The following is a 21,623-nucleotide window of genomic DNA, read 5'->3' as shown; positions in this document are numbered from 1 at the left end:
TGTAAAATTCTCAAATTCAATTTATATTTGTATTATTTTTCAAATGAACAGTTCTGTTGCATAAGGTATAAAGCATACATGAAAACAAAATAGATCTCAGAGGTTACAACCTCTAATATAAGTATATATATAATTATAGTTAAATATAATTATATATAAGTATATATACATTATCTGCATATCTGCAGTGTCATTGTATCATACTATATACTGCTTTATTGTTTTCAGTTCTATTTTTTGTAGATGGTAAGACTTAAAACAAGAAGTATAGTACTAGAGTCTAAAACCTCTTTACAAACTTTAGATTCAATTTCTCGGAAGACATCTAAACAAGAAATTGCTTTAATTAACTTGTTGTCATTGAAAATAGCTAATTATTAACTCCAGGGTGTAACAATAGCGCTGTGGGTATTAATAAGTGTGAGGCTCAATAGTGCATAAAGACAATTTTGAAGAATTTATGCAAAGTATTGTTTCCATTTTCTAGTGCCATCTGCCAGAACATCCTGAATTGTTGCCTATAGGGAAAAAAATGGGGTTTTATTATTCTGTTAGTGAGATTATGACAAAATAATACTTATAAATCTTATAATTATTAGTCTGTACAAAATAATTATAGCATAATAGATAGTATCTGGAGAGAACAGCTCAAGCTCTAACAGACGTTTCAGAAATGTCAAAATAATCTCTCTAAAAGAAGTTAGATTTCAGGCATGCTTTATTCAGTGTTTTATAATACCATACAAATGTGGATAGGGTTGGGGTTCCAAAAACTCCACATGAACTGGGAACTAGAGATGAGCTGGTTCAGTTAAATGGAAACTGAACTCACCCGAACTAAGGGGTTCTGAGCACAACCGAGACCCAGCTTGAATCTTCCTGCCAGACTTGGATCTGAAAATGAGTCAAAACACAGAGATCCTGGCTTTGGATCTCAGTGTTTTGGTACAGGGAGCCAATCAGTGGCAGTTACCATGATAACCGGATGCTGGTTGGATGAGATTGGCTGTCTCTCAGCAAACCAGTGGCCTGTTACCATGGTAACAGGCCACTTATTGGATCCAACAAGCAGAAGTGAGAGGACCTGTCAGTCGGGGGGGAGGAATGCATGCATGGCCAGGGTAGAGCTGCTGCTGTGGGAAACCCTGGAGCAGCAGGAGACAGAATAGCGACACTGGGGTGACAAAAGTTGCCTGGATGAAGCCCAGACAATCCTGGGATCTGCATTCCTCTGGGAATAATTCCTTATCAGGACCAAGATGCCAGGTGAGTGCTGTCAGTGTCATCCAATAGCAGCTGTAATGCGGGGATCCCAAGGAGCGGTGAGCCCAGGGGTCCAAACCAGGCAGCAACCTGCTCTCCACCAACTGTCCCCATCTCTGGTTCTCCCTCCTCTGTGTCAGCTGCCCCATTGCATTGTCCCCCCTGTGCCCCCTCTGCTACCTGCCCCTGTGCCCTCTCTGCTAGCTGCCCCTGTGCCCCCTCTTAGATCTGATCTGAGATTTGAGATGTAGTTAATGTCAGGGGGCCTGATTTAGTGATTTTTTTTTAAAACTCTTTATGTGTGAAAATTTTAAAAAAACCTCTTACAGCACATGTATTACAGAGTGTTCGTAAAAAGGTGCTGTGACTATCAATACGGATGGTATCAGAAATGTTGTTGAAAAGTGCTGGGCACACAAAATTGTCCACTCTGTCTATGCAACCACTTTAATTAATATGCCTGCGACACGTTTGTGTGTTCAGGTTCAGGCACTGTGTTATAAATAACATGAGGTAATTTAGTTTGTTAAACTGCCAGCCTGGCTGCCACTGTAATGCCACTTTGTTTCCTACATTTGCCATGTGTTAAGTTGAATTGCCCCAGGGCCGGTTCAAGGGCGCTCTGCGCCCCGGGCAGGAAAAGGGGTGTGTCCTAATACAGGGGGCGTGGTCAGTTACGCCCCCTGTACTTTGCTAGCGCCGCTTGAATGCTGAGCGGTGCGCGATGACGTCATCGCGCACCGCACAGCAAAAGGTCCTCTCCACGAAGGGAAACTAGACGCTATGAGTCTAGTTCCCTTCGTGGAGAGGACCTTTGCTGTGCGGTGCGCGATGACGTCATCACGCACCACTCAGCAAAGTTACTCTCCACGAAGGGAAACTAGACGCATAGCGTCTAGTTCCCTTCACAGGAGGTGGACGGGGACGGCAGCGGGCAGCGGAGGCGGACGGGGGACACAGCGGGCAGCAGTGGCGGATCTTGCCACGGTGCGGCGCCCCCCGGATGGCGCCAGCGCCCTCCGGAAGGCGGCGCCCCGGGCAAAAGTCCTGCTTGCCCGTGGCAAGATCCGCTACTGATTGCCACGTGTTTGTGCCGCCCACTGCTGTCACTTTGCTTAGTCAGTCAGTTACCTTCGTGCAACCCTTTGACCTGAAAACTATATTGTGAGCTGTGAGGTGGTCAAAATTTACTGGAAATGACTGAAATTGAATGTTATTGAGGTTAAAAACTGTAGGATCAAAATTATGTCATTTTAGCAGTTTTAATCAATTTAAAAAAAATACAGATCCAAAACCAAAACATGTGATGGCCGTTTTGGCAATACCAATACCAAAACACAAAGTTAATATAGATCCCAAACCTAAACAAGGTTGTAAGTGCACATGTCTACTGGGAACATAAATGTTTTACACACCTTTTTTCAACTTAATTTGCAAAACAATAGTGGCATGTGACATGGCGGCTGCATCGGGCTGACTCACTGGGGTTCTGCTTCAGGTCCATTATGCCGTCACAGTGTTTAGAAGCACCCAGCTCTCTGCACTAGCACTTGCAATCACCTTGTGTGATGACAGTGATGCCTAATGCACACTGAGTGAAAAATAATACTACATAATAATCAGATAATACGGAGATCTTAGTTGCGTATATCTGCAGATATAGGGTTAAGCCCCCAGACCAATCGGCAAGGCGTCTCCATCACTGGGGGTCCCAAATACTAGGTATGGGTCCGGGGTGCAGGACCCCATCACGTCAGCACAGGTCGTCTACCCCAGGTCAGCACACAGGTGAAAATTAATAAGGGTTAATAAGCACATAAGTGCTATGTAAGTGAAGTGTGATTAAAATAATACAAAAATATATACAAAGTGATAGGGAAAATTATAAGTGTTAATAAAGTGTTAGGGTGTGCCGACCTGAAGCCGCCCAGCCATACCGACATAGGGACCACCGCACCCCACACCGACCCCATAAAAATTTACACATATGTCTGGGTCCGAATGCCCAGTGTAAGGCCACATGATAATGGCTCCTACAGCATCTGAGAGCCAGCTTACCTGGAGACACCCCTAGCTTATCCAATGGCACTCTGGAGTCAGCAATCCCTCCTAATGCTGACCCCTCCCTTTTAGCACCTGAGTGACATCACAATCTGATTGAGCAGTTTACGAGCTTGCCAGGTGCTTCAAAACAATGTCCATGCATAAATGGACCAAAAGCACATGCCCAGTTAGTCATGTTGCCATATAGGCCATTACATAACAATATAATTTAGTAGGTACCAAAGTTAGAACAAATTATGTAAATTAAATAATATGATTTATTACCCAATATGATTTTAACCAGTTAAGAGTGTGTGTATATATATATTATTGTAAGGTATAACTTAAATAGGTTTGAATGTATTAGTCTTATGTTTTGAGAATTTAGTAGCATGTATTTCTGTGTGTTTTACTGCAAGATTATGGGTCATTATGTAAGAGACAGGTTTTCTCTGTGTAAGCCATATAGCCAGAATACACAATATATTGAGCATTACACAAATTCATCCCTTCCATTCCATTATTCATATCTGTATTAATCAAAGGATTAACGTCTGATCTGCGCTATACCAAGTACAATTAAATCAAAGTTTACATGATATGTAGATATATGTATACTGTATACTTGATTCACACACAGCAAATAAATAATCATAACTTGGTGGATAAAGTCAATAGGTCACCTAGCTCAGGTCTCATAATATGCAAACAGTTACTGGTATGAACAGGGTACATTGGAATTCACAATCAAAGATCTTCATACCTTTAGAGAGTACATCAACCAGCTGGCCTATTGTCCAGTTATACTGCTGGCCAGAGGCAATGATAATATAGGATCAAACGCACTATAAACAGGTCACAATCATTTATGCTAACACCCTAGGGCCTAGGCGAAATAGATCGTTTACACATCCATACAAAGGTAGATCTCTGATGGATAAAGGAATACCAAACTTTATGATCCCAAAATTCTCTACATGCTCACCACCGTGGGACGGAGTTAGCAGAGAACGTTTTATTACACTTTGGAATCTGTCAAAACCTATAATTATGTACTCCATTGGAAACTGTGGGCATATACTAGTTTTGAATTGGTAGAATATAGGATATAAGGGGCAGTCTGATAGATAGAGAGTTAGAAGGAGAGGAGGAAGGAACAAAGTCCAGAGGGAGTCAGGATCCTAAGACGGTAGCTATGAATTATGCCCTCACATATTCTTGCAAGTGTATAGTATGTGTATTAATTGTTTAAGTTTGTAAAACTGTTTGTGTTTTATGTATGTACCATGGTTAAGGAAGTTTAGATAAATTATAAGATTTATTATCATTGTGTTATCTTATCTTGTAATTTGTATCACCTATAATAAATGTACTAGACAAAATAGAGCTGGTATTCCAAGTCTTGAACTCATTTTCGGAATCACTAAAGTTATACATGAAATCTGCATATATTATATAAGGCTCTGCAAGTTGGGACAACTGACTTGTAGTCAAAGTATAGTACTTACATGTTCAATGAGCCAGGATTATATATCTCTGTAAAGTATATTTAGGCTTTGCCTGGAAATATTTCCTGGACAGTAGAGATATAGCTCCTTTAATCTGAGCCAATCACAGGTATCAAATAGGAACGTCCACGCATAACATATTGTGTGATTGGACCAGTACTAAACATCACCCCTTTTGTTATGAGCCCACCTATTTGTAAGCCTATTATAATATATTTGCAGATATAAAATACATAAACCATTATATCAATATATGATATAATAAATATATGTTATATAAGATTCCATAAATCAACATTGGCGACCACGGAAGGGACTTGGAATTATTCAGTATCAATTTTGACTAAATACAATATTTAGGGGCAGCGCAAGGGCTATAAGCCCGCTGGGCAAAATACAAGATCACAGTGGAATAAGTTGCAAATGACTAGAGAATTTTATTTTCTAAAAAAGGCCTAAAGTAAGAAATTAAAAAACACGGGTGTTAGAGTTTAACTTATCAGGCTAGCGAACAGATAAGGGAGGATACCACGTGCAAAATATAGGAAATATTGTTCCCAAAGACTAAAATTTGTAATTCTCAGTGATAGAATACATATAACGAAAGGGAATAAATCTGTAAAATGGCTACAATGTCAAATATAGACAGCTTGGTAGTGAAATACATCACAAAGCAAAAGTGTACAGACTTTGCTTGTGATGCCAAATTAAAAGAAAACCCATGGAACTATGTCCAGGGTTTGTTTGATGATGAAATTAAATCATCAAAGAAAAGGAAACAGAAAGGAATAGCCATTGCAGGCTTGTATGCAGCCTGTTTGGCTATGGATGCTAAATTAAGCAGTTTAGCTAAAACCCTACAAAAATGTAGAGAAGAATCTAATTTAAAAGAAACAGAAAGCAAAGAAAAAATAGATCAGCTAAATATCCAAATTAAAACTTTAACAACACTTAATGACATGGGTAAAATCTCCCAGGATGAAGTGTTACAGAAACATAAAAATGCTCAGAGGGAATCCACAGAATGTAGGAGAGCTCTAACAGAGGTTACAACAGAGAGAGATGAGATAATAAGTGCATATAAAGTTATGCAGGGACAGCTCACAGAATGTATGAAAGGGAAAGCAATTGACCATACCCCTTGTGTGGACAGGGAGATGCAGCTTATGCAAGAGATATCTGTTCTGAAAGGACATATTGCTGCAAACATTAGGATAGGAACTGCAGCCACTGCCCCATATCCTATCTATGCATATGAAAGAGAACAATGGGACACAAATCATGAGGACAGAGAGGACTGCTGGGGAGAGGGGAATTCTACTGAATCTACCCTCAGGGTACCCATAGCAATGGGAGAGTTTGCAGAATCAGCAGCGAATAGGGAGTGCTCTATATTAATAGGCACAGATAGTAGTGATGAAGAAGTACAGACAGAAATTGAGGCACACAGGGCTCATAAACAGCCAGCATTCCTCACTGAGAGTAGGAACACCCTATTGGGATTCAATAGTGAAGGAGAGGCCATTCACTCAAGGGCCCCTAGTGCCAATCATCCCCCACAACCCATAAAAACACTTATGGGAGTGGCAGATATGATTGGAAAAATGAGTTCAGGAGAACACATCACCTCCCATGCAGCTAATGTTCAGCAGAGGTGTGAACTTCTAGGAATTAGAAATCTCACTGATCAGGTTAAGGTACTGCAATTAACAATTCCATTAGCTGCTTGGAGCGCTTTGCCAGATCTGATTAAAGAAGGTAAAGGTACATATGAAGAAACTGTAGAGGAGCTACAAAAGATAATTAACCCTTCAGTAGCAGGCACAATGGTTGCATATGAAATCAAACAGCAAAGTGAGGAGAACCCATTAATATATGCAAATAGATTGTGGGCAGCATATAGTGCAGGAAACAGCAAAAATGACAACAGTCAGAAAAACAGCAAAGATTTCAAAAACTTGTTGGTGCATAACTCGCACCCCACAATTAAAGCTAAGTGTGAACACTTGATAGATACCGTAAAGCATAGCTATGATAAAATAATGGGATTAATGCAGCGGTCCTTTCAAGCAGTACAGGCCAGTAAGCAACGTAAGATGGCAGAAAGGAATGAGAAATGTGTTATAAAGAGGGTTGCAGCATTAGAGTCAGAAGGTAAACCAATGGTGGTTGAAGGGCCCCACATTCCAGGGGAGGTAAACACACCATTTAACCCACGATGGAACACAGGGTCACAAAGGAGAGGGGGAATGTTTAAAGAGAGATCCATTTTTAGAGGTGGAGGTAGAGGATACCAAGGACATTCAAATGATGGAGCTTGGAATAGACACATGGGTTACTCACAACATTTTGGGAACAGAGGAAAGGACACAGAGTTTAAACACCAGGGTCCCACTTACACAGAGCTAAGACACCAGCTACAGGCCATAAAAGAGAAGTATGAGAATTTAGAAAAAGCAAACAAAGTGCAGCAAGCTGACACACAAAAGGAGAAAAATTGACAGTCAGTGGCCCCAAGGATAGTTGCACCAATCACTTTAGATAGGTGCGGGCGCCCTCAAGTCTCGGTTCTGGTCAGGGGCCACCAGCACACAATGTTACTAGACACCGGTGCCGCCATATCAATCCTACATGATGATCAGCCACATCACTCTCCTCTGTCAGCAGGAAAAACAATACATCTCCAAAGCTTTGCAGGGAATAAGGTAGATACAGTGCTGTCAAACCCTCTCCAAATACAAATAGGAGATGTATCTGCAATTCACACATTTGCATTAGCCTCACTGCCAAGTGAAACTAATTTATTAGGGTCTGACTTTATGATCCCTAATGGGTGTATATTGGATCTGACTAACCTTTTACTTCTGCAGAGTTCTCCTAATGTAACACCTGAGGTTGTAATTATACCAGATTCCCATGTAATTGCTGCTGTAAAACCCAATAATGCGAAATATGATGTGCTTAAGGCTAATGTAGATCATCCTGACAAAGATTTGGTATTACCATTACTTGAACAGTTTCAGGATGCTTTTGCTAAACACAAACATGACTGTGGGAAGGTAAACAAGGTGATTGAAGTCAGTGGTCTTGACCCTCCCCCACAGAAGCAGTACAATTTCCCACAGGAGGCCATAAGCTTCATTCAAGAAACAATTGACTCTCTGTTAGAGCAGCGTGTAATCAGACCATGTGTATCCACTAACAATGCGCCAATATGGCCAGTACGGAAACCGGATGGTTCCTGGCGGCTCACAATTGACTACCGCAAACTTAATGGCCTTACGCTTAGCTGCGCACCCACTGTTGCGTCAATGCCAGACATTCTAAAAATGTTAAGCCCAGAGCATAAATGGTTCACAGTTTTAGATATTTCAAATGGGTTTTGGTCTCTGCCTCTATCTGAAGAGTGTCAATACAAATTTGCCTTCACATTTCTGGGAAAGCAATACACGTTTACATGTCTTCCACAGGGCTTCCATAATTCTCCATCATTTTTCCATACTACGATGAGAGAAATTTTAACTGATTTTTCTTCCCACAAGAATTTATTGCAGTATGTAGATGATCTCTTACTAGCAACAGAGACAAAGGAAGAGCATCTTCAGCTACTGGGAGAACTCCTTGGCATCCTCAAAGACGCAGGTTTGAAGTGTAACCCATCTAAAGCTCAGATTTTACGGGAATCTGTTTCCTTCCTGGGGATCAGTGTTACGGCTGATGGGAGAACAATATCGGCAGATAAGGTAAAAACCATCCTTCGTTTACCCCTTCCTGTCAGCATACCTACACTGAGATCCTTCCTGGGGTTGGTAAATTACTCTAGGTCCTTCATTTCTGATTTTTCACAAATATCTGCACCTCTCTATTCTCTCCTCAAAAAGGATATAAAATGGGAATGGACCCCCAGTCACACAAAGGCAGTAGAAACATTAAAAGAAGCACTAGCTAGTGCCCCTGCCCTTGCAAATCCAGACCCACAGTTACCCTTTCACTTAGAGACAGCAGCAACAGAAACAGCCATGTCTGCAGTCCTGTCACAGGAAATACATGCACAGCAAAGGCCCATAGCTTATGCATCAAAGTTACTGACACCAGTGGAATTAAAATACTCTGTGTGTGAAAAACACCTTCTTGCCACATTTTGGGCAGTAAAACAGTTCACATACATGATAGGCCTGAACCCTATCATCTTACATTCCACGCACACACCAACAAGGTTCCTCCTCACAGACAGAATCAAAGATGGGAATGTCTCTAATGCCAGGTTAGCACATTGGGCCCTTTTGTTGCAGGATCGAGATATAACAGTGAAGGCAACTAACAGTCCATCCACCTGTGCATATGGACTAATATACCAGGGACTGACACACACATGTGACTTACTCCCAGCTGACCATTCAAAACATTTGTTTAGAGCAATGCCACAGGAGGCTACAGCCCCTGAACAAACCACCCAGATCTTTACAGATGGTTCATGTTTTTATGTACATGGGTCACCCCATGCAGGTTTTGGTCTGTACATAATGCATCCCCAAACCACACCACAATCTGTATTTCGATCTTGTGATGTAAAGTCTGCACAGTACGCTGAGCTGGCAGCAGTAGCACATGCCCTTGAATTATTCCAAGACCACAAACATGAAATCGCATTGTACTCGGACTCAGCATGGGTGTGTAATGCCCTTACTGAATTTTTGCCCTTTTGGCAAACTCATCAGTATACCTCATCTGATGGAAGCCCTCTTAAATATGCAGACCTTCTCCAGTACATAGTTTCCCTGGCACAGAGAGTAACACATGTCCCCTGGGTCTGTAAAGTCAAAGGGCATTCACCTGCATCACCACACCATGAACAGAATGAAATGTCTGACCTTTTAGCCAAACAAGGGGCACAAGAGGGGGAGCTGTGGCAGATACCGAAAGCAAGCCCAGAGCCAAAAGTGTGCCCTCTTGTATGTGCAGTGGCAAAAAGGCCAGAGATGATAAATGCACCAGACATTTCAGAGATCCAAATGCAGGACCCTGAAATTAAAGAAATCATACAAAAGTTGAGGAATGAGGAGTTGGACTTAACAGAGGGAAATACATTGGCAAAACACACACCAAATCTAACACTAACAGAGGACAAGGAAATGCTTATCCACAATGGGGAAGATACAACATGGGTAGTCCCAAAAGAGTACAGGAATGAAATGATATATCTTGTACACGACCTCCCCACAGGTGGACACCAGGGTGTAGAAAAGACACAGCAGAGACTAAAAACAATAGGTTGGTGGCCAGATATGGTAAAAGATGTACAGCAATACTGTGACAACTGTGTGGTATGTGCCCAAGTTAACCCAGCACCTAGAAAGATAAATGCTCCACTGAGAATCCAGAGAAGGGAAGGTCCCTGGAATGCCTTACAAATTGATTACATGGGCCCTCTGCCTGCCACAGCTAAAAATAACAAATACGTGTTGGTTGTGACTGACCTATTTTCAAAATGGGTAGAAATTTTTCCCTCTAAAAGTAACACAGCCCTGAGCACAGCAAAAATTCTGGTTGATCAGATATTCACACGGTGGGGCCTTCCAACATCGGTTGAATCAGACCAAGGTTCACATTTCACAGGTAATGTGATGCAAACATGCCTGGAAATGCTGGGAATAAAACAAAGCTTCCATGTCCCTTTTCATCCTGAATCTTCTGGACAGGTGGAACGTGCCAACAGACAGATCAAAACTATGTTGAGAAAGTTTGTTGGCATAAATGGTAAGAACTGGGATAATTTGCTACCCCTAGTGGCAATGGCAATAAGGGCCACACCTTCATCAGCGACCCGATTGACCCCCTTTGAATTAATGACAGGCAGGCAAATGAGATTGCCAGAGCACCTTTGGATAGATCTACACACCCCTACTATTGATAGACTATCAATGGATCAGTACCTTACAAAACTGCAAAAAGCACTCACAGAGGTTCATCTGTTTGCAGCACAGCAGTTAGGGAAAGCACAGAGAAAAGCAAAGGCTTATTTTGACAAAGGTGTAAGAGAAAATTGTTGGGAAGTTGGAGAAAGGGTCATGTTTCTAGAACTCCGACCCACAGACCATGGTCTGGGCAAGAAATGGAGAGGACCATTTTCAATAGTGGACAGACTGAGTCCCTCAGTATACAAATTAAGAATCAACGATGCAAAGAAAGTGCAGGACAAATGGGTACATGCCAATCAGATTAAACTGTACAAAGGAGAAGGGTCAACTGAGTAGCGCATCTCTCTTTCTTTCTTATAATTTTATTTTGTTTTGTTTTGGTTTTACAGAAAAATGAGAATCCCGACTTTGGTCCTGTCCTTCGTGGTGAGCCTCCAGATCCAGTGTACCAGTGAGGTCAACATTTCAATTAGAGTGGAAGCCAATCCGATTCACTGTAAAGAGGGAGAATCCATCCTCCTTCCAGTGTCAGTACAAGGCACAACAGGGAAACAGGTATCCTGGTGGGGCCCAGCAGACAAAGAAATTAAAGCCTGGGATAATGGAAACGCAGGAAACTCACCACATTACATGGGTAGAATACATGTTTTTCCAAATGGATCACTATTGCTTAGCCATGCAAACCCTACAGGAACCTGGATATATGGTTTTATCATCCCCATTCCCATGTATGGGAATCCACCCACAGTAAAGAGGACTTATGTTCCTGGGAGCATCACACTGAATGTGTCCCAGAAAAGAGACCCTACTCCCCCAAGTACCACAACAAAGGCTAAATCACTGCCATCTACTAAAACAGCTGAGTGCCCACCAACAAGTGAAGGACCCACAAGTGGCCTTACTGCCACCTCCATTCCTGGTTCCTTGATAAACAATGTACAATATATACATGTACCAGTAGTCCTAAATCTATCAAAATGGAATATGGCAGAATTTGGTTATTGTGTAAATAGTAATGTTTCTTTATTCTATGCTTCATTACTAGTAGATATTGTTGCTTCTCACCAGAGCAGAACTCAAGACCCATACACAGGACAGGCAACCCCTAACCAAAAAGGTATTTTTAGATCCAGGAAATTACAAAGCTTAGATGGGATCATTGGATCCATCCCTGGACTGTTTGGTTCCGGGATGTCAATTTGGAATAGGGCGGATTTGGAAGTCATCCGCAGACACATAGGCAATTTTGAGCAGAAAGAGGGGCAATATGTTTTGAAGCCTGTCCTGCAGGGCATTGAGGGTCTGGCCAGTGAAGAAAAATTTACTGTTTATAACATGCATGATATAGCAAGATTGTTTTCAGAGACCCAAGCCAAGATAAACGAAATCATTGAACTGAACAATAGAGAAGCCAGACAAAATCAGGTGGGGAAAGAAATAATATGCACTGCATATGGTAATTATGTCCTCAACGCAATCACACATGTAATTAGAGACCTACAATCTGGTAGAATACCTGACATTTTAAGAGATAATGACCTGACCAATTGGTATTGCTCGCAATCTGACATTGGGCATGGGGAAAATACCCCAAGAGATGGTTGCAGACCTCTGCCCATCTCCACAATTAGGAATTTAGGCACTGTGACCCCCCACCCAAATAGAGGTTCACCCCGTTGTTACAACAAGCAGCAACCTTGTGCAGTCAGCGATATCCTATATGTCTCCTTTACCATTTCTCTACCTGTGTTCGACCCAAGCAAGTCTTTATTTGACAAACTGTCTACAGTTCACTCCATTGGATATTTGGAAAAGGACATTTACAAAGAGCGGCTGGACCTGCCAGAACTACTGGTCCGAGTCGACGACATCTGGAAAGTTCCACATACTGCTTGCTGTGCAGTCAAGGGAAACCAATACTTGTGTCGCTGCAATGTTTTCGAAATTGAGACGCCAATCTGCGGCCTAGAATCAAGTAAACCAAGTACCCTAATCACAGATATAAATGAACTTGCCACCATTCCCAGCAAAGATATGGATATGGGAGGACCTGAACACAGTGCAAAGCCAAATACATCAACCAGCTATACAGCCAGAGACATTGCTTGTCCAGTGCAGCTAACAAAATGGAGAACTCCAGCGGTGAAGGTTACATACAACATGAATGGACAGTACTGCATAGTCACAAATCACGGAGAGTTCTTGTATGGGGAAAAGTCATGTCCAGTGCCAAACCCAAATTTCTGCTTTAGCCCACATGAGTATACCACCATTGGTCAGACGGTTATCACCCCAATCCCCGTTTATGAAGAGGACATAAATATAGATAGTGAACCAGAAATCTCAAACCTTGGAGAATATATACCTGTGTTCAACATACACATAGATAGTTTAACCTTAGATTTACAGAAACTCCTGGATAGGAAAGACACACACATAGTTCAAATTAATAACATGGTTGAGAAGGCAGAGGCCACACTAAATAAATTACTGCATGATGGAGATTTTGAAATAACCATGACAAACACCTGGCTGGAGATTGGTTTAAAGGGCTTGCTGATCGGTCAAACAATCTTGCTAATCATTTTAATTTCACTGATATTGTGGCTTAAGCGCCTTATAAGGCAGGAACGCAGTAAGCTAGAAAAACTGGTAGATGCAAGATATAAGCAATTATTATGTTAATGTATGTGTGGCCATCATCATCAATTCTCACGGCCACAAGGGGGCGACTGTTGCCATATAGGCCATTACATAACAATATAATTTAGTAGGTACCAAAGTTAGAACAAATTATGTAAATTAAATAATATGATTTATTACCCAATATGATTTTAACCAGTTAAGAGTGTGTGTATATATATATTATTGTAAGGTATAACTTAAATAGGTTTGAATGTATTAGTCTTATGTTTTGAGAATTTAGTAGCATGTATTTCTGTGTGTTTTACTGCAAGATTATGGGTCATTATGTAAGAGACAGGTTTTCTCTGTGTAAGCCATATAGCCAGAATACACAATATATTGAGCATTACACAAATTCATCCCTTCCATTCCATTATTCATATCTGTATTAATCAAAGGATTAACGTCTGATCTGCGCTATACCAAGTACAATTAAATCAAAGTTTACATGATATGTAGATATATGTATACTGTATACTTGATTCACACACAGCAAATAAATAATCATAACTTGGTGGATAAAGTCAATAGGTCACCTAGCTCAGGTCTCATAATATGCAAACAGTTACTGGTATGAACAGGGTACATTGGAATTCACAATCAAAGATCTTCATACCTTTAGAGAGTACATCAACCAGCTGGCCTATTGTCCAGTTATACTGCTGGCCAGAGGCAATGATAATATAGGATCAAACGCACTATAAACAGGTCACAATCATTTATGCTAACACCCTAGGGCCTAGGCGAAATAGATCGTTTACACATCCATACAAAGGTAGATCTCTGATGGATAAAGGAATACCAAACTTTATGATCCCAAAATTCTCTACATGCTCACCACCGTGGGACGGAGTTAGCAGAGAACGTTTTATTACACTTTGGAATCTGTCAAAACCTATAATTATGTACTCCATTGGAAACTGTGGGCATATACTAGTTTTGAATTGGTAGAATATAGGATATAAGGGGCAGTCTGATAGATAGAGAGTTAGAAGGAGAGGAGGAAGGAACAAAGTCCAGAGGGAGTCAGGATCCTAAGACGGTAGCTATGAATTATGCCCTCACATATTCTTGCAAGTGTATAGTATGTGTATTAATTGTTTAAGTTTGTAAAACTGTTTGTGTTTTATGTATGTACCATGGTTAAGGAAGTTTAGATAAATTATAAGATTTATTATCATTGTGTTATCTTATCTTGTAATTTGTATCACCTATAATAAATGTACTAGACAAAATAGAGCTGGTATTCCAAGTCTTGAACTCATTTTCGGAATCACTAAAGTTATACATGAAATCTGCATATATTATATAAGGCTCTGCAAGTTGGGACAACTGACTTGTAGTCAAAGTATAGTACTTACATGTTCAATGAGCCAGGATTATATATCTCTGTAAAGTATATTTAGGCTTTGCCTGGAAATATTTCCTGGACAGTAGAGATATAGCTCCTTTAATCTGAGCCAATCACAGGTATCAAATAGGAACGTCCACGCATAACATATTGTGTGATTGGACCAGTACTAAACATCACCCCTTTTGTTATGAGCCCACCTATTTGTAAGCCTATTATAATATATTTGCAGATATAAAATACATAAACCATTATATCAATATATGATATAATAAATATATGTTATATAAGATTCCATAAATCAACAGTCAGTCCAATGCTGCATGGGTGTATACTGTCAGTATGATTTTAAGCTCAATAACAAGCTTTGGACATTATCAATAGATGTGTAGTTGCCACCATTCCTACAATTATATTGCTACTAATATGTTGGACCTGTCAGTTGCAGGGTCGATAGTTTCTACCATCAATTCTGTCCCCACCTGTATCTCCTACTCATTCTCTATCCATCCCTTTTTCCTCTAAGCCCCACACTAACTGCAGATTGCCATAATCTTCTGCGGTCTATCCTTTCTCTCAGCTCTGAGAGCCATAAGCATGGGTGTGGGCACCCACTGAACATGATGTAGATGGCATAGCCTTTCAAGATTATATAATAATTGTGCCTTGGACAGATTTTTTACTAGTCATGATTTTTTTTAAACATAGCATGTTTTTAGTTGGAAAAAAAAGATCTGCATCCACAGAAGCAAAACTATGGATTCCAGGCCCAATATAAAAGGCCACTGCCCTGGTGGAAAATGGTGCCCATGTGTATTGAGAGCACGCAAGCACATCAGATGGGGAGATTCAGTGAATGTTGGGTGAAATTACGGATTGGGTGTACACACTACATTATAAGATGGTCACTCCAATCTGCCTCTGGATGATATATTGGATGATAGCTCTTTTAGCATGTACCCAGCTTTAGTCTCTCCTGCTGCAGTCAGAGGTTCTGCGACATGGTTGCACATAGAGAACCACAAGTTGATTGCCTTTACATTCAGCACTTGTCACTATCACTTATCATTAGTGCTGGTTATGGTCCTAATTAATTGTGGGGTTTTGGTTTTGAATTCAGTTTTGCCAAAACCGCCTCATGTGTTTTGGTTTTGGATCTGCATTTTTTCGCCAAAAAAATTGTTAAAACAACTAAAATCACATACTTTGGGCTTTTTTTGTTCCTACAGCATTTTAACTTCATTAACATTAATTTCCAGTAAATTTTGGACACTTCACAGCTCACAATATTGTTTTCATCTGCTTTAGGCCAAAGGCTGCAGCGAGTTGGCTGAGTGACAGAGCAGCGGCACCAAAACACGGTAGTTTATAGTACATCTATAAAAAATTTCCACACAGCAGTGGCAGAAAAGAAAAGTGGTGCAAAATGGTATTGTCCTTGTGTCCTCCCACCTACCCTTATGTTGGTTATTAAAAAGGACATGCACAGTTTAACAAACCAAGCACTTCAGCGACAGGGACTGACACTTTTGTGGCTGAAGTGCTTTGTTTGTGTGGGCCCCACAAAACAGGCCAGCTAGACTAACAGCTCTGCAGTGGCAAGATGTCATCATCATTGCTATCCTCACCCTCATCATCCTTACACAATATTAATTGATCCCAGCTGGAATGCACAATTACAGAAGTCTATGTACTTTGCTGAAATTCCCAGTAAATGTCTTCATCATTGAATTTGTAGTTCATTTTGATAAACATCATCCTATCCACATTTTAAGGAAGTAACCCCCTACACTGATCGTGGACCAGCGGTGGCGAATACTATTTCTGATTACACACTGGAGGGTGGGCAGCTCAAGTAATGCAAAGTGAGTTTGTATAGGGGCTTCTAAATTATTTTTTTCCTTCCAATACTCAAAGGGACTCTGTGAAATGCCTATTTGTATGGTGCTATTTAATTAATCCTCCATATTCTTTGGATGTTGACTGTATTAAATGAAGTTATGGTAGATGTGTCACTAGTTTTGGGTAATTCTTTTAGACCCAACCAGATGTCAAAATGTTGTTTTGACTCCTCTGCATCACCGCTGGGTCTATTGGGAAAGCTGAGTTTTTTCCTGGGAGCAAAAGTTGCTGGAGAAACTGAAGGAGGGGACATCTTTGTGTCATGTGCAACTTGAGCTGACAACTTGCTCACCAAGAGCTCTTGGCATCCCTCAAGAACTGGGTCATGAAAGAAAGACACTTAAACATAGCATGGTAGCCAAAATGTGGTGATACAATTTCAAGATATTGACAACCTTTGGATCCCGGTAAAGCAAATAAAGGACTTTAAGCCTGACATACTTAATAGAATAGCTTAATTTCATCTCCTGCTTCATTTTTTTGAGCTGCTTTTCCAAAAGTCTAATTAGGACAATCACCCGACTCAAGCTAGCAGTGTCTGAACTCACTTCATGGGGTTTCAGCATCTTTCACAACACAGGAAGTATTCTCCACTGCACTGGACTAAAGTACACTCCCATTCCTCTTCCAATGTCATGGCTTGTTGTGTAGCAGTGAATTGCTTTTTGCTGTTCCTCCATCTGTTGAAGCATGTAAAGGGTGAAATTGCATCTTGTTACCACCTCTTGCTTCAGCTGTTGGCATAAAAAATTGAACTGCTTTTGCAGCTGCTACAATCTACTATGTGCTGTTGCCGTATGCCAAAAATGTCCTGAAATTTTTGGGCCACAAACAGCATCTCCTGCACGCACCTGTCATGCTTAAAACATTCTGTACCACCAAGTTGATTGTGTGAGCAAAACATGGGTCAAGTTCAAATTTACCCAGCTATAATTCTCTCACAATTTTTGTGGCATTAAAGGAAATCACAAATCTAAAAGGAGACTCCAGGCAGGGTAAGCCATTTTCCTATGACATCTCTTAGTTTTTCTAACAGACTGTCAGTGAAATGCCCCTTAGTGAAGCCAGTGATACAGAATGTAGCCTGAAGGAGTTTGCATTGTTTGTTAAATGTTGCTGATGCTGAAGGCAATTCACCTACCCAATCACCTACCCGATCATGTAATCTTTAGTTTGCTCAGTTCCATTTGCTCACATATCTGTGGTTAAGTGGACTGTGGGTACAATGACATTATGTAGGCTAGTAATTAGTATTTTTTAATATCCTAGTAGAGGCAAGGAATTGCTTTTCAGGTAAAATTGAACCGAGTTGGAATTTGGGTGTTGAGACACAGTACCTCAATTAACTGTGTATAACCCACTACATTAATGGTGGATATTGAATGCAGCTCTAATTCTAGCATAGCCTTCATGGTGTCAGTGATCTGCTGTGCAACTGTGTGACAGCTGTCATATTTGCTTCCTCTTGCAAAAGATTATTTATCAGTTAATTGATTTTTTAAACTAACATTAATAGTCTTCTTGGACCCCTTCTGGGATGAAGATCCACCCAGCAGCAGCATACATACTGTAGCATTTAAAGATTCTTCTGAGGAATCCTGAACACTGGAGGAGTCACCAAGCCTTATAAAATTGGATACTGGACTACTGTCGATCAGTAGTGAGGATATTGATGATGAAGGTGTTCTTGGTGGAGATTGCAGGTGCTAGAATCTAGTTGCAGGAGGGTAATCAGCTGATGCTGGACTGTTTGTTGTTATTTTGTTAGCATACGTTTCTGATATTGACATAAATATCCCTCTTATACTATTGCAGTTCCATGGTAACATCCTCAATTACTATGTTATCATGTTGACCTGTGCTACTTATCCTCACGTTTACAGAAGGTGCATAAATGCTGTAATGAAGCTTTTCTACTTGTACAGTATCAGAAAGGTCAGGCTCAGATGTAGCACTCATGAACACACTTAGACTCTCCTCAGGAATTTAAGATTTTTCTGAACACACAATTGTTCTACTGCTTTAGTAATTTTGACACCTTTTCTAGACTCTGAGTGAGAAGGGCTAACATTGTCTTGAAAGGCAAAAGGAGATACTTCACTGACAGTTGCAGAACCACCACTCATAAATAGAGGCCATGACCTGAGCCTTTCCTTGCCACTCTGTGGGGTGAATAGCATGTTTGCAATTTTATGATTTTGTGCACCAAACTTTCCCTTTATTAGAGGTGTTTTTTCTTTATCACTGTAAATTGTTTTTGTTTTTTTGCCTTTAGATACCCTGACTTAAACCCTCTATTACCTTGGGCATTGGCTTTAGTAGATGACATTGAAGGACTAGTATAGTCATGACTGGTGGCAGCAGCTGCAGTGCTAGTATTTAGTTGCTGCTCCTGCTCTTCTTTCAACTGATCATTATCCATATCGACAAACATGTAGAAGTAGTACAAGCAATAGAACAATATGGGGGAAATGTAGTAGGGTGTAATGCTGCATAGTGTCTCCGCAGGCTGCACATACATAGCAAAACTAGGTTTATTTTGCATGTAAATGGTTGGCACTTTAGAAAAAAACAGGAACACTCTCACAAAATCTCTCACTTCTGATTTTTAAACCCTATTACATTCCTCCCTACAGTATATATATTTTTCCCACACAAATGACCACTCACACAGGGGAATCTCATTGCTTATATGTATGTGAATGAACGCAGTGAGGTAGTACAATTCACAGGAGAAGCAGTACAAACAGTAGAACAATATATATTTTTGTAAAAATTTTTTGCAAAAGAATGCTCACACTGCGGGGTATCACAGTGCTTATATGTATGCGAACAAACGCAGTCGGATAGTAAAATACACAGAAGTAGTACAGTAGTACAAACAATAGAACAATATATATTTTGTTTTGCAAATGACTGCACACACTGTGGGGTATCACAGCGCTTATATGTATGTGAACAAACACAGTGGGGGACAGCACACACAGTTTAAACAAATAAAAAATATTTTTCCTTTTTTTTACTTATTAACTTTTTTAAAATTTGTGTGCAAATGAGACTGCAGAGTCACTCCAATTATAATTATTGTGAACACAGTTGGGTACGGCCTGTGGAGTCACAGATGCACACAATAGCTGTATAACTCATTTCATGAACTATAAAAATAACAAAGAATTATTTGCTAACTGCCAGTACTATAAATCTATCTTGGCCAAAAATACACTTAGGCAGCTTGATTACGTGGACAGATGGGTCAGCTCAGCGTGGCATGGATGGACACAGTGGACAGCTCAGCTCAGCAACTTGAGTTGATGGATACAGCACAGTAGCAGCCACTGGAGTTGATGGACACAGCACAGCAGCAGCCACTGACTGGAGTGGATGTACACTGGACACAGCAGCAGCCACTAAGAGTAGATAAACAGTGGACAAAGCAGCAGCCACTTAGAGTGGATGGACAGTGGACACAGCTACAGCCAATGAGAGTGGATAGACAGTGGACACAGCACAGCAGCAGCAGCCACTGAGATTGGGTGGACCGTGGACATAGCACAGCAGCAGCAAGCACTGAGAGTGAATGGACAGTGGACACAGCACAGCAGTAGATGACACTGAGAGTGGATGTACAGTGAACACAGCACAGCAGTAGATGCCACTGAGAGTGGACAAAGAGTAGACACAGCTGCAGCCACTGAGAGTAGATGAACAGTGGACACAGCAGACAATGAGAGTAAATGGACAGTGACAACATCAGTCATTGGAGACAGCACAGCCCAGCTCAGCAGCCAGACAGTGGTAGACAGTGAGAAATGTTGCCCCAATTACCGCCATGGGGGGTCTTATATAGAATATAAAATGTGAGAGATCCAATGCCAGAAAATTATTTTTTGCCCTTTTTTAGAGTTCAGAATTGGCGTGGAGATCCGAGAGGCAAGTCCAGATTTCTCAAATTGGATAAGTTTGTGTGGGTCCCAAGCCCACTCATCTCTACTAGTCACATAACATTAAGAAAGGGTGTCTTTTTTATTATGGAAAGTAGGTATATATATATATAATATGCACAGTATGCTATTCATTTTGGAGCCAGAAGCATCCATATGGGAGCACATATGGTATATGACAAGAGAGCACAATTACCAATGACTGTACATGATGTCTGTACAGTGATATCAGACTCACTTGAGTATTCACACTGGCTCTATATATACAGCAGTGTAGCTGTCGTGGTGCAGTGGAACTATCTGGTGTCACTGGTCGTATCTATGTGAGTATCATTGGAGACTCTCAGTGGCATGTCTTAGCATGAAAGATGGAGTAGAAGATGTGCAAACACACTGCGCTTGCACCGTAGCGCAAATTGTTAGAGGTTGTGGATAGAGAGAGCGTGAGGCTATTCACTTAATAAGATTTGTTTGGTGGGAAGGAGACGTAAAAGTAGGTGCTAGTGATTTCATGTCAAGCTAGTAAGGAGGAGTGAGGTCTCATTGTTCTGTTTTCTAGGAGGTGAATAAAATCTCTCTTTTCCAAACAGGTCCTCAATGTTAATGGATCAAGCCAAGCAACAACTGAGTTTCAGACAATAACTGCAGCAGCACCAGGTAGTCAAATCCACAAGAACAGGTAGGAGAGAGTGGAGCAGGGTTGAAGGGTAGTCTAGCACTTATAGGGCATACCACATCTCTTCTGGCATTACACCAGTGTTCTGTCTTGACCAGGGTGCTAAAATATATTGTTACAACTCCAAAGCTGAAGATAATTGGACCATTTCCCTGTTGCTGACCCTTGCAGCAACAGCAGCTACTTCTGTTACCAGTGTTCCTGGAGTAATTTAGTCATTTTGCTGATTTATATGGTGTCTCATTCTCATACTGTAGATCTGTTGAACATAGACATAACTATAATGGTTTCCAGGTGTGATGTGCACATGGGCTCTGACTGGGTTGGGATTGATAC

General features: G+C 40.9%; 1 long non-coding RNA gene across 1 annotated transcript; it reads left to right on the top strand.

Annotated features, from left to right (window-relative positions):
• Nucleotides 1–1,086: 1,086 nt before the first annotated feature.
• Nucleotides 1,087–21,290, top strand: LOC135052242 (uncharacterized). The gene is made up of 2 exons (XR_010242224.1): nt 1,087–1,266; nt 21,202–21,290. It is a non-coding gene; the product is annotated as an uncharacterized LOC135052242 (long non-coding RNA).
• The last annotated feature ends 333 nt before the right edge of the window (nt 21,291–21,623 follow it).

Source organism: Pseudophryne corroboree, chromosome 1 (assembly GCF_028390025.1).
Source record: "Pseudophryne corroboree isolate aPseCor3 chromosome 1, aPseCor3.hap2, whole genome shotgun sequence".
NCBI classification, from domain to species: domain Eukaryota; kingdom Metazoa; phylum Chordata; class Amphibia; order Anura; family Myobatrachidae; genus Pseudophryne; species Pseudophryne corroboree.
The sequence above is the reverse complement of the archived record's forward strand: the minus strand, read 5'-3'. Positions and strand labels throughout refer to the sequence as shown.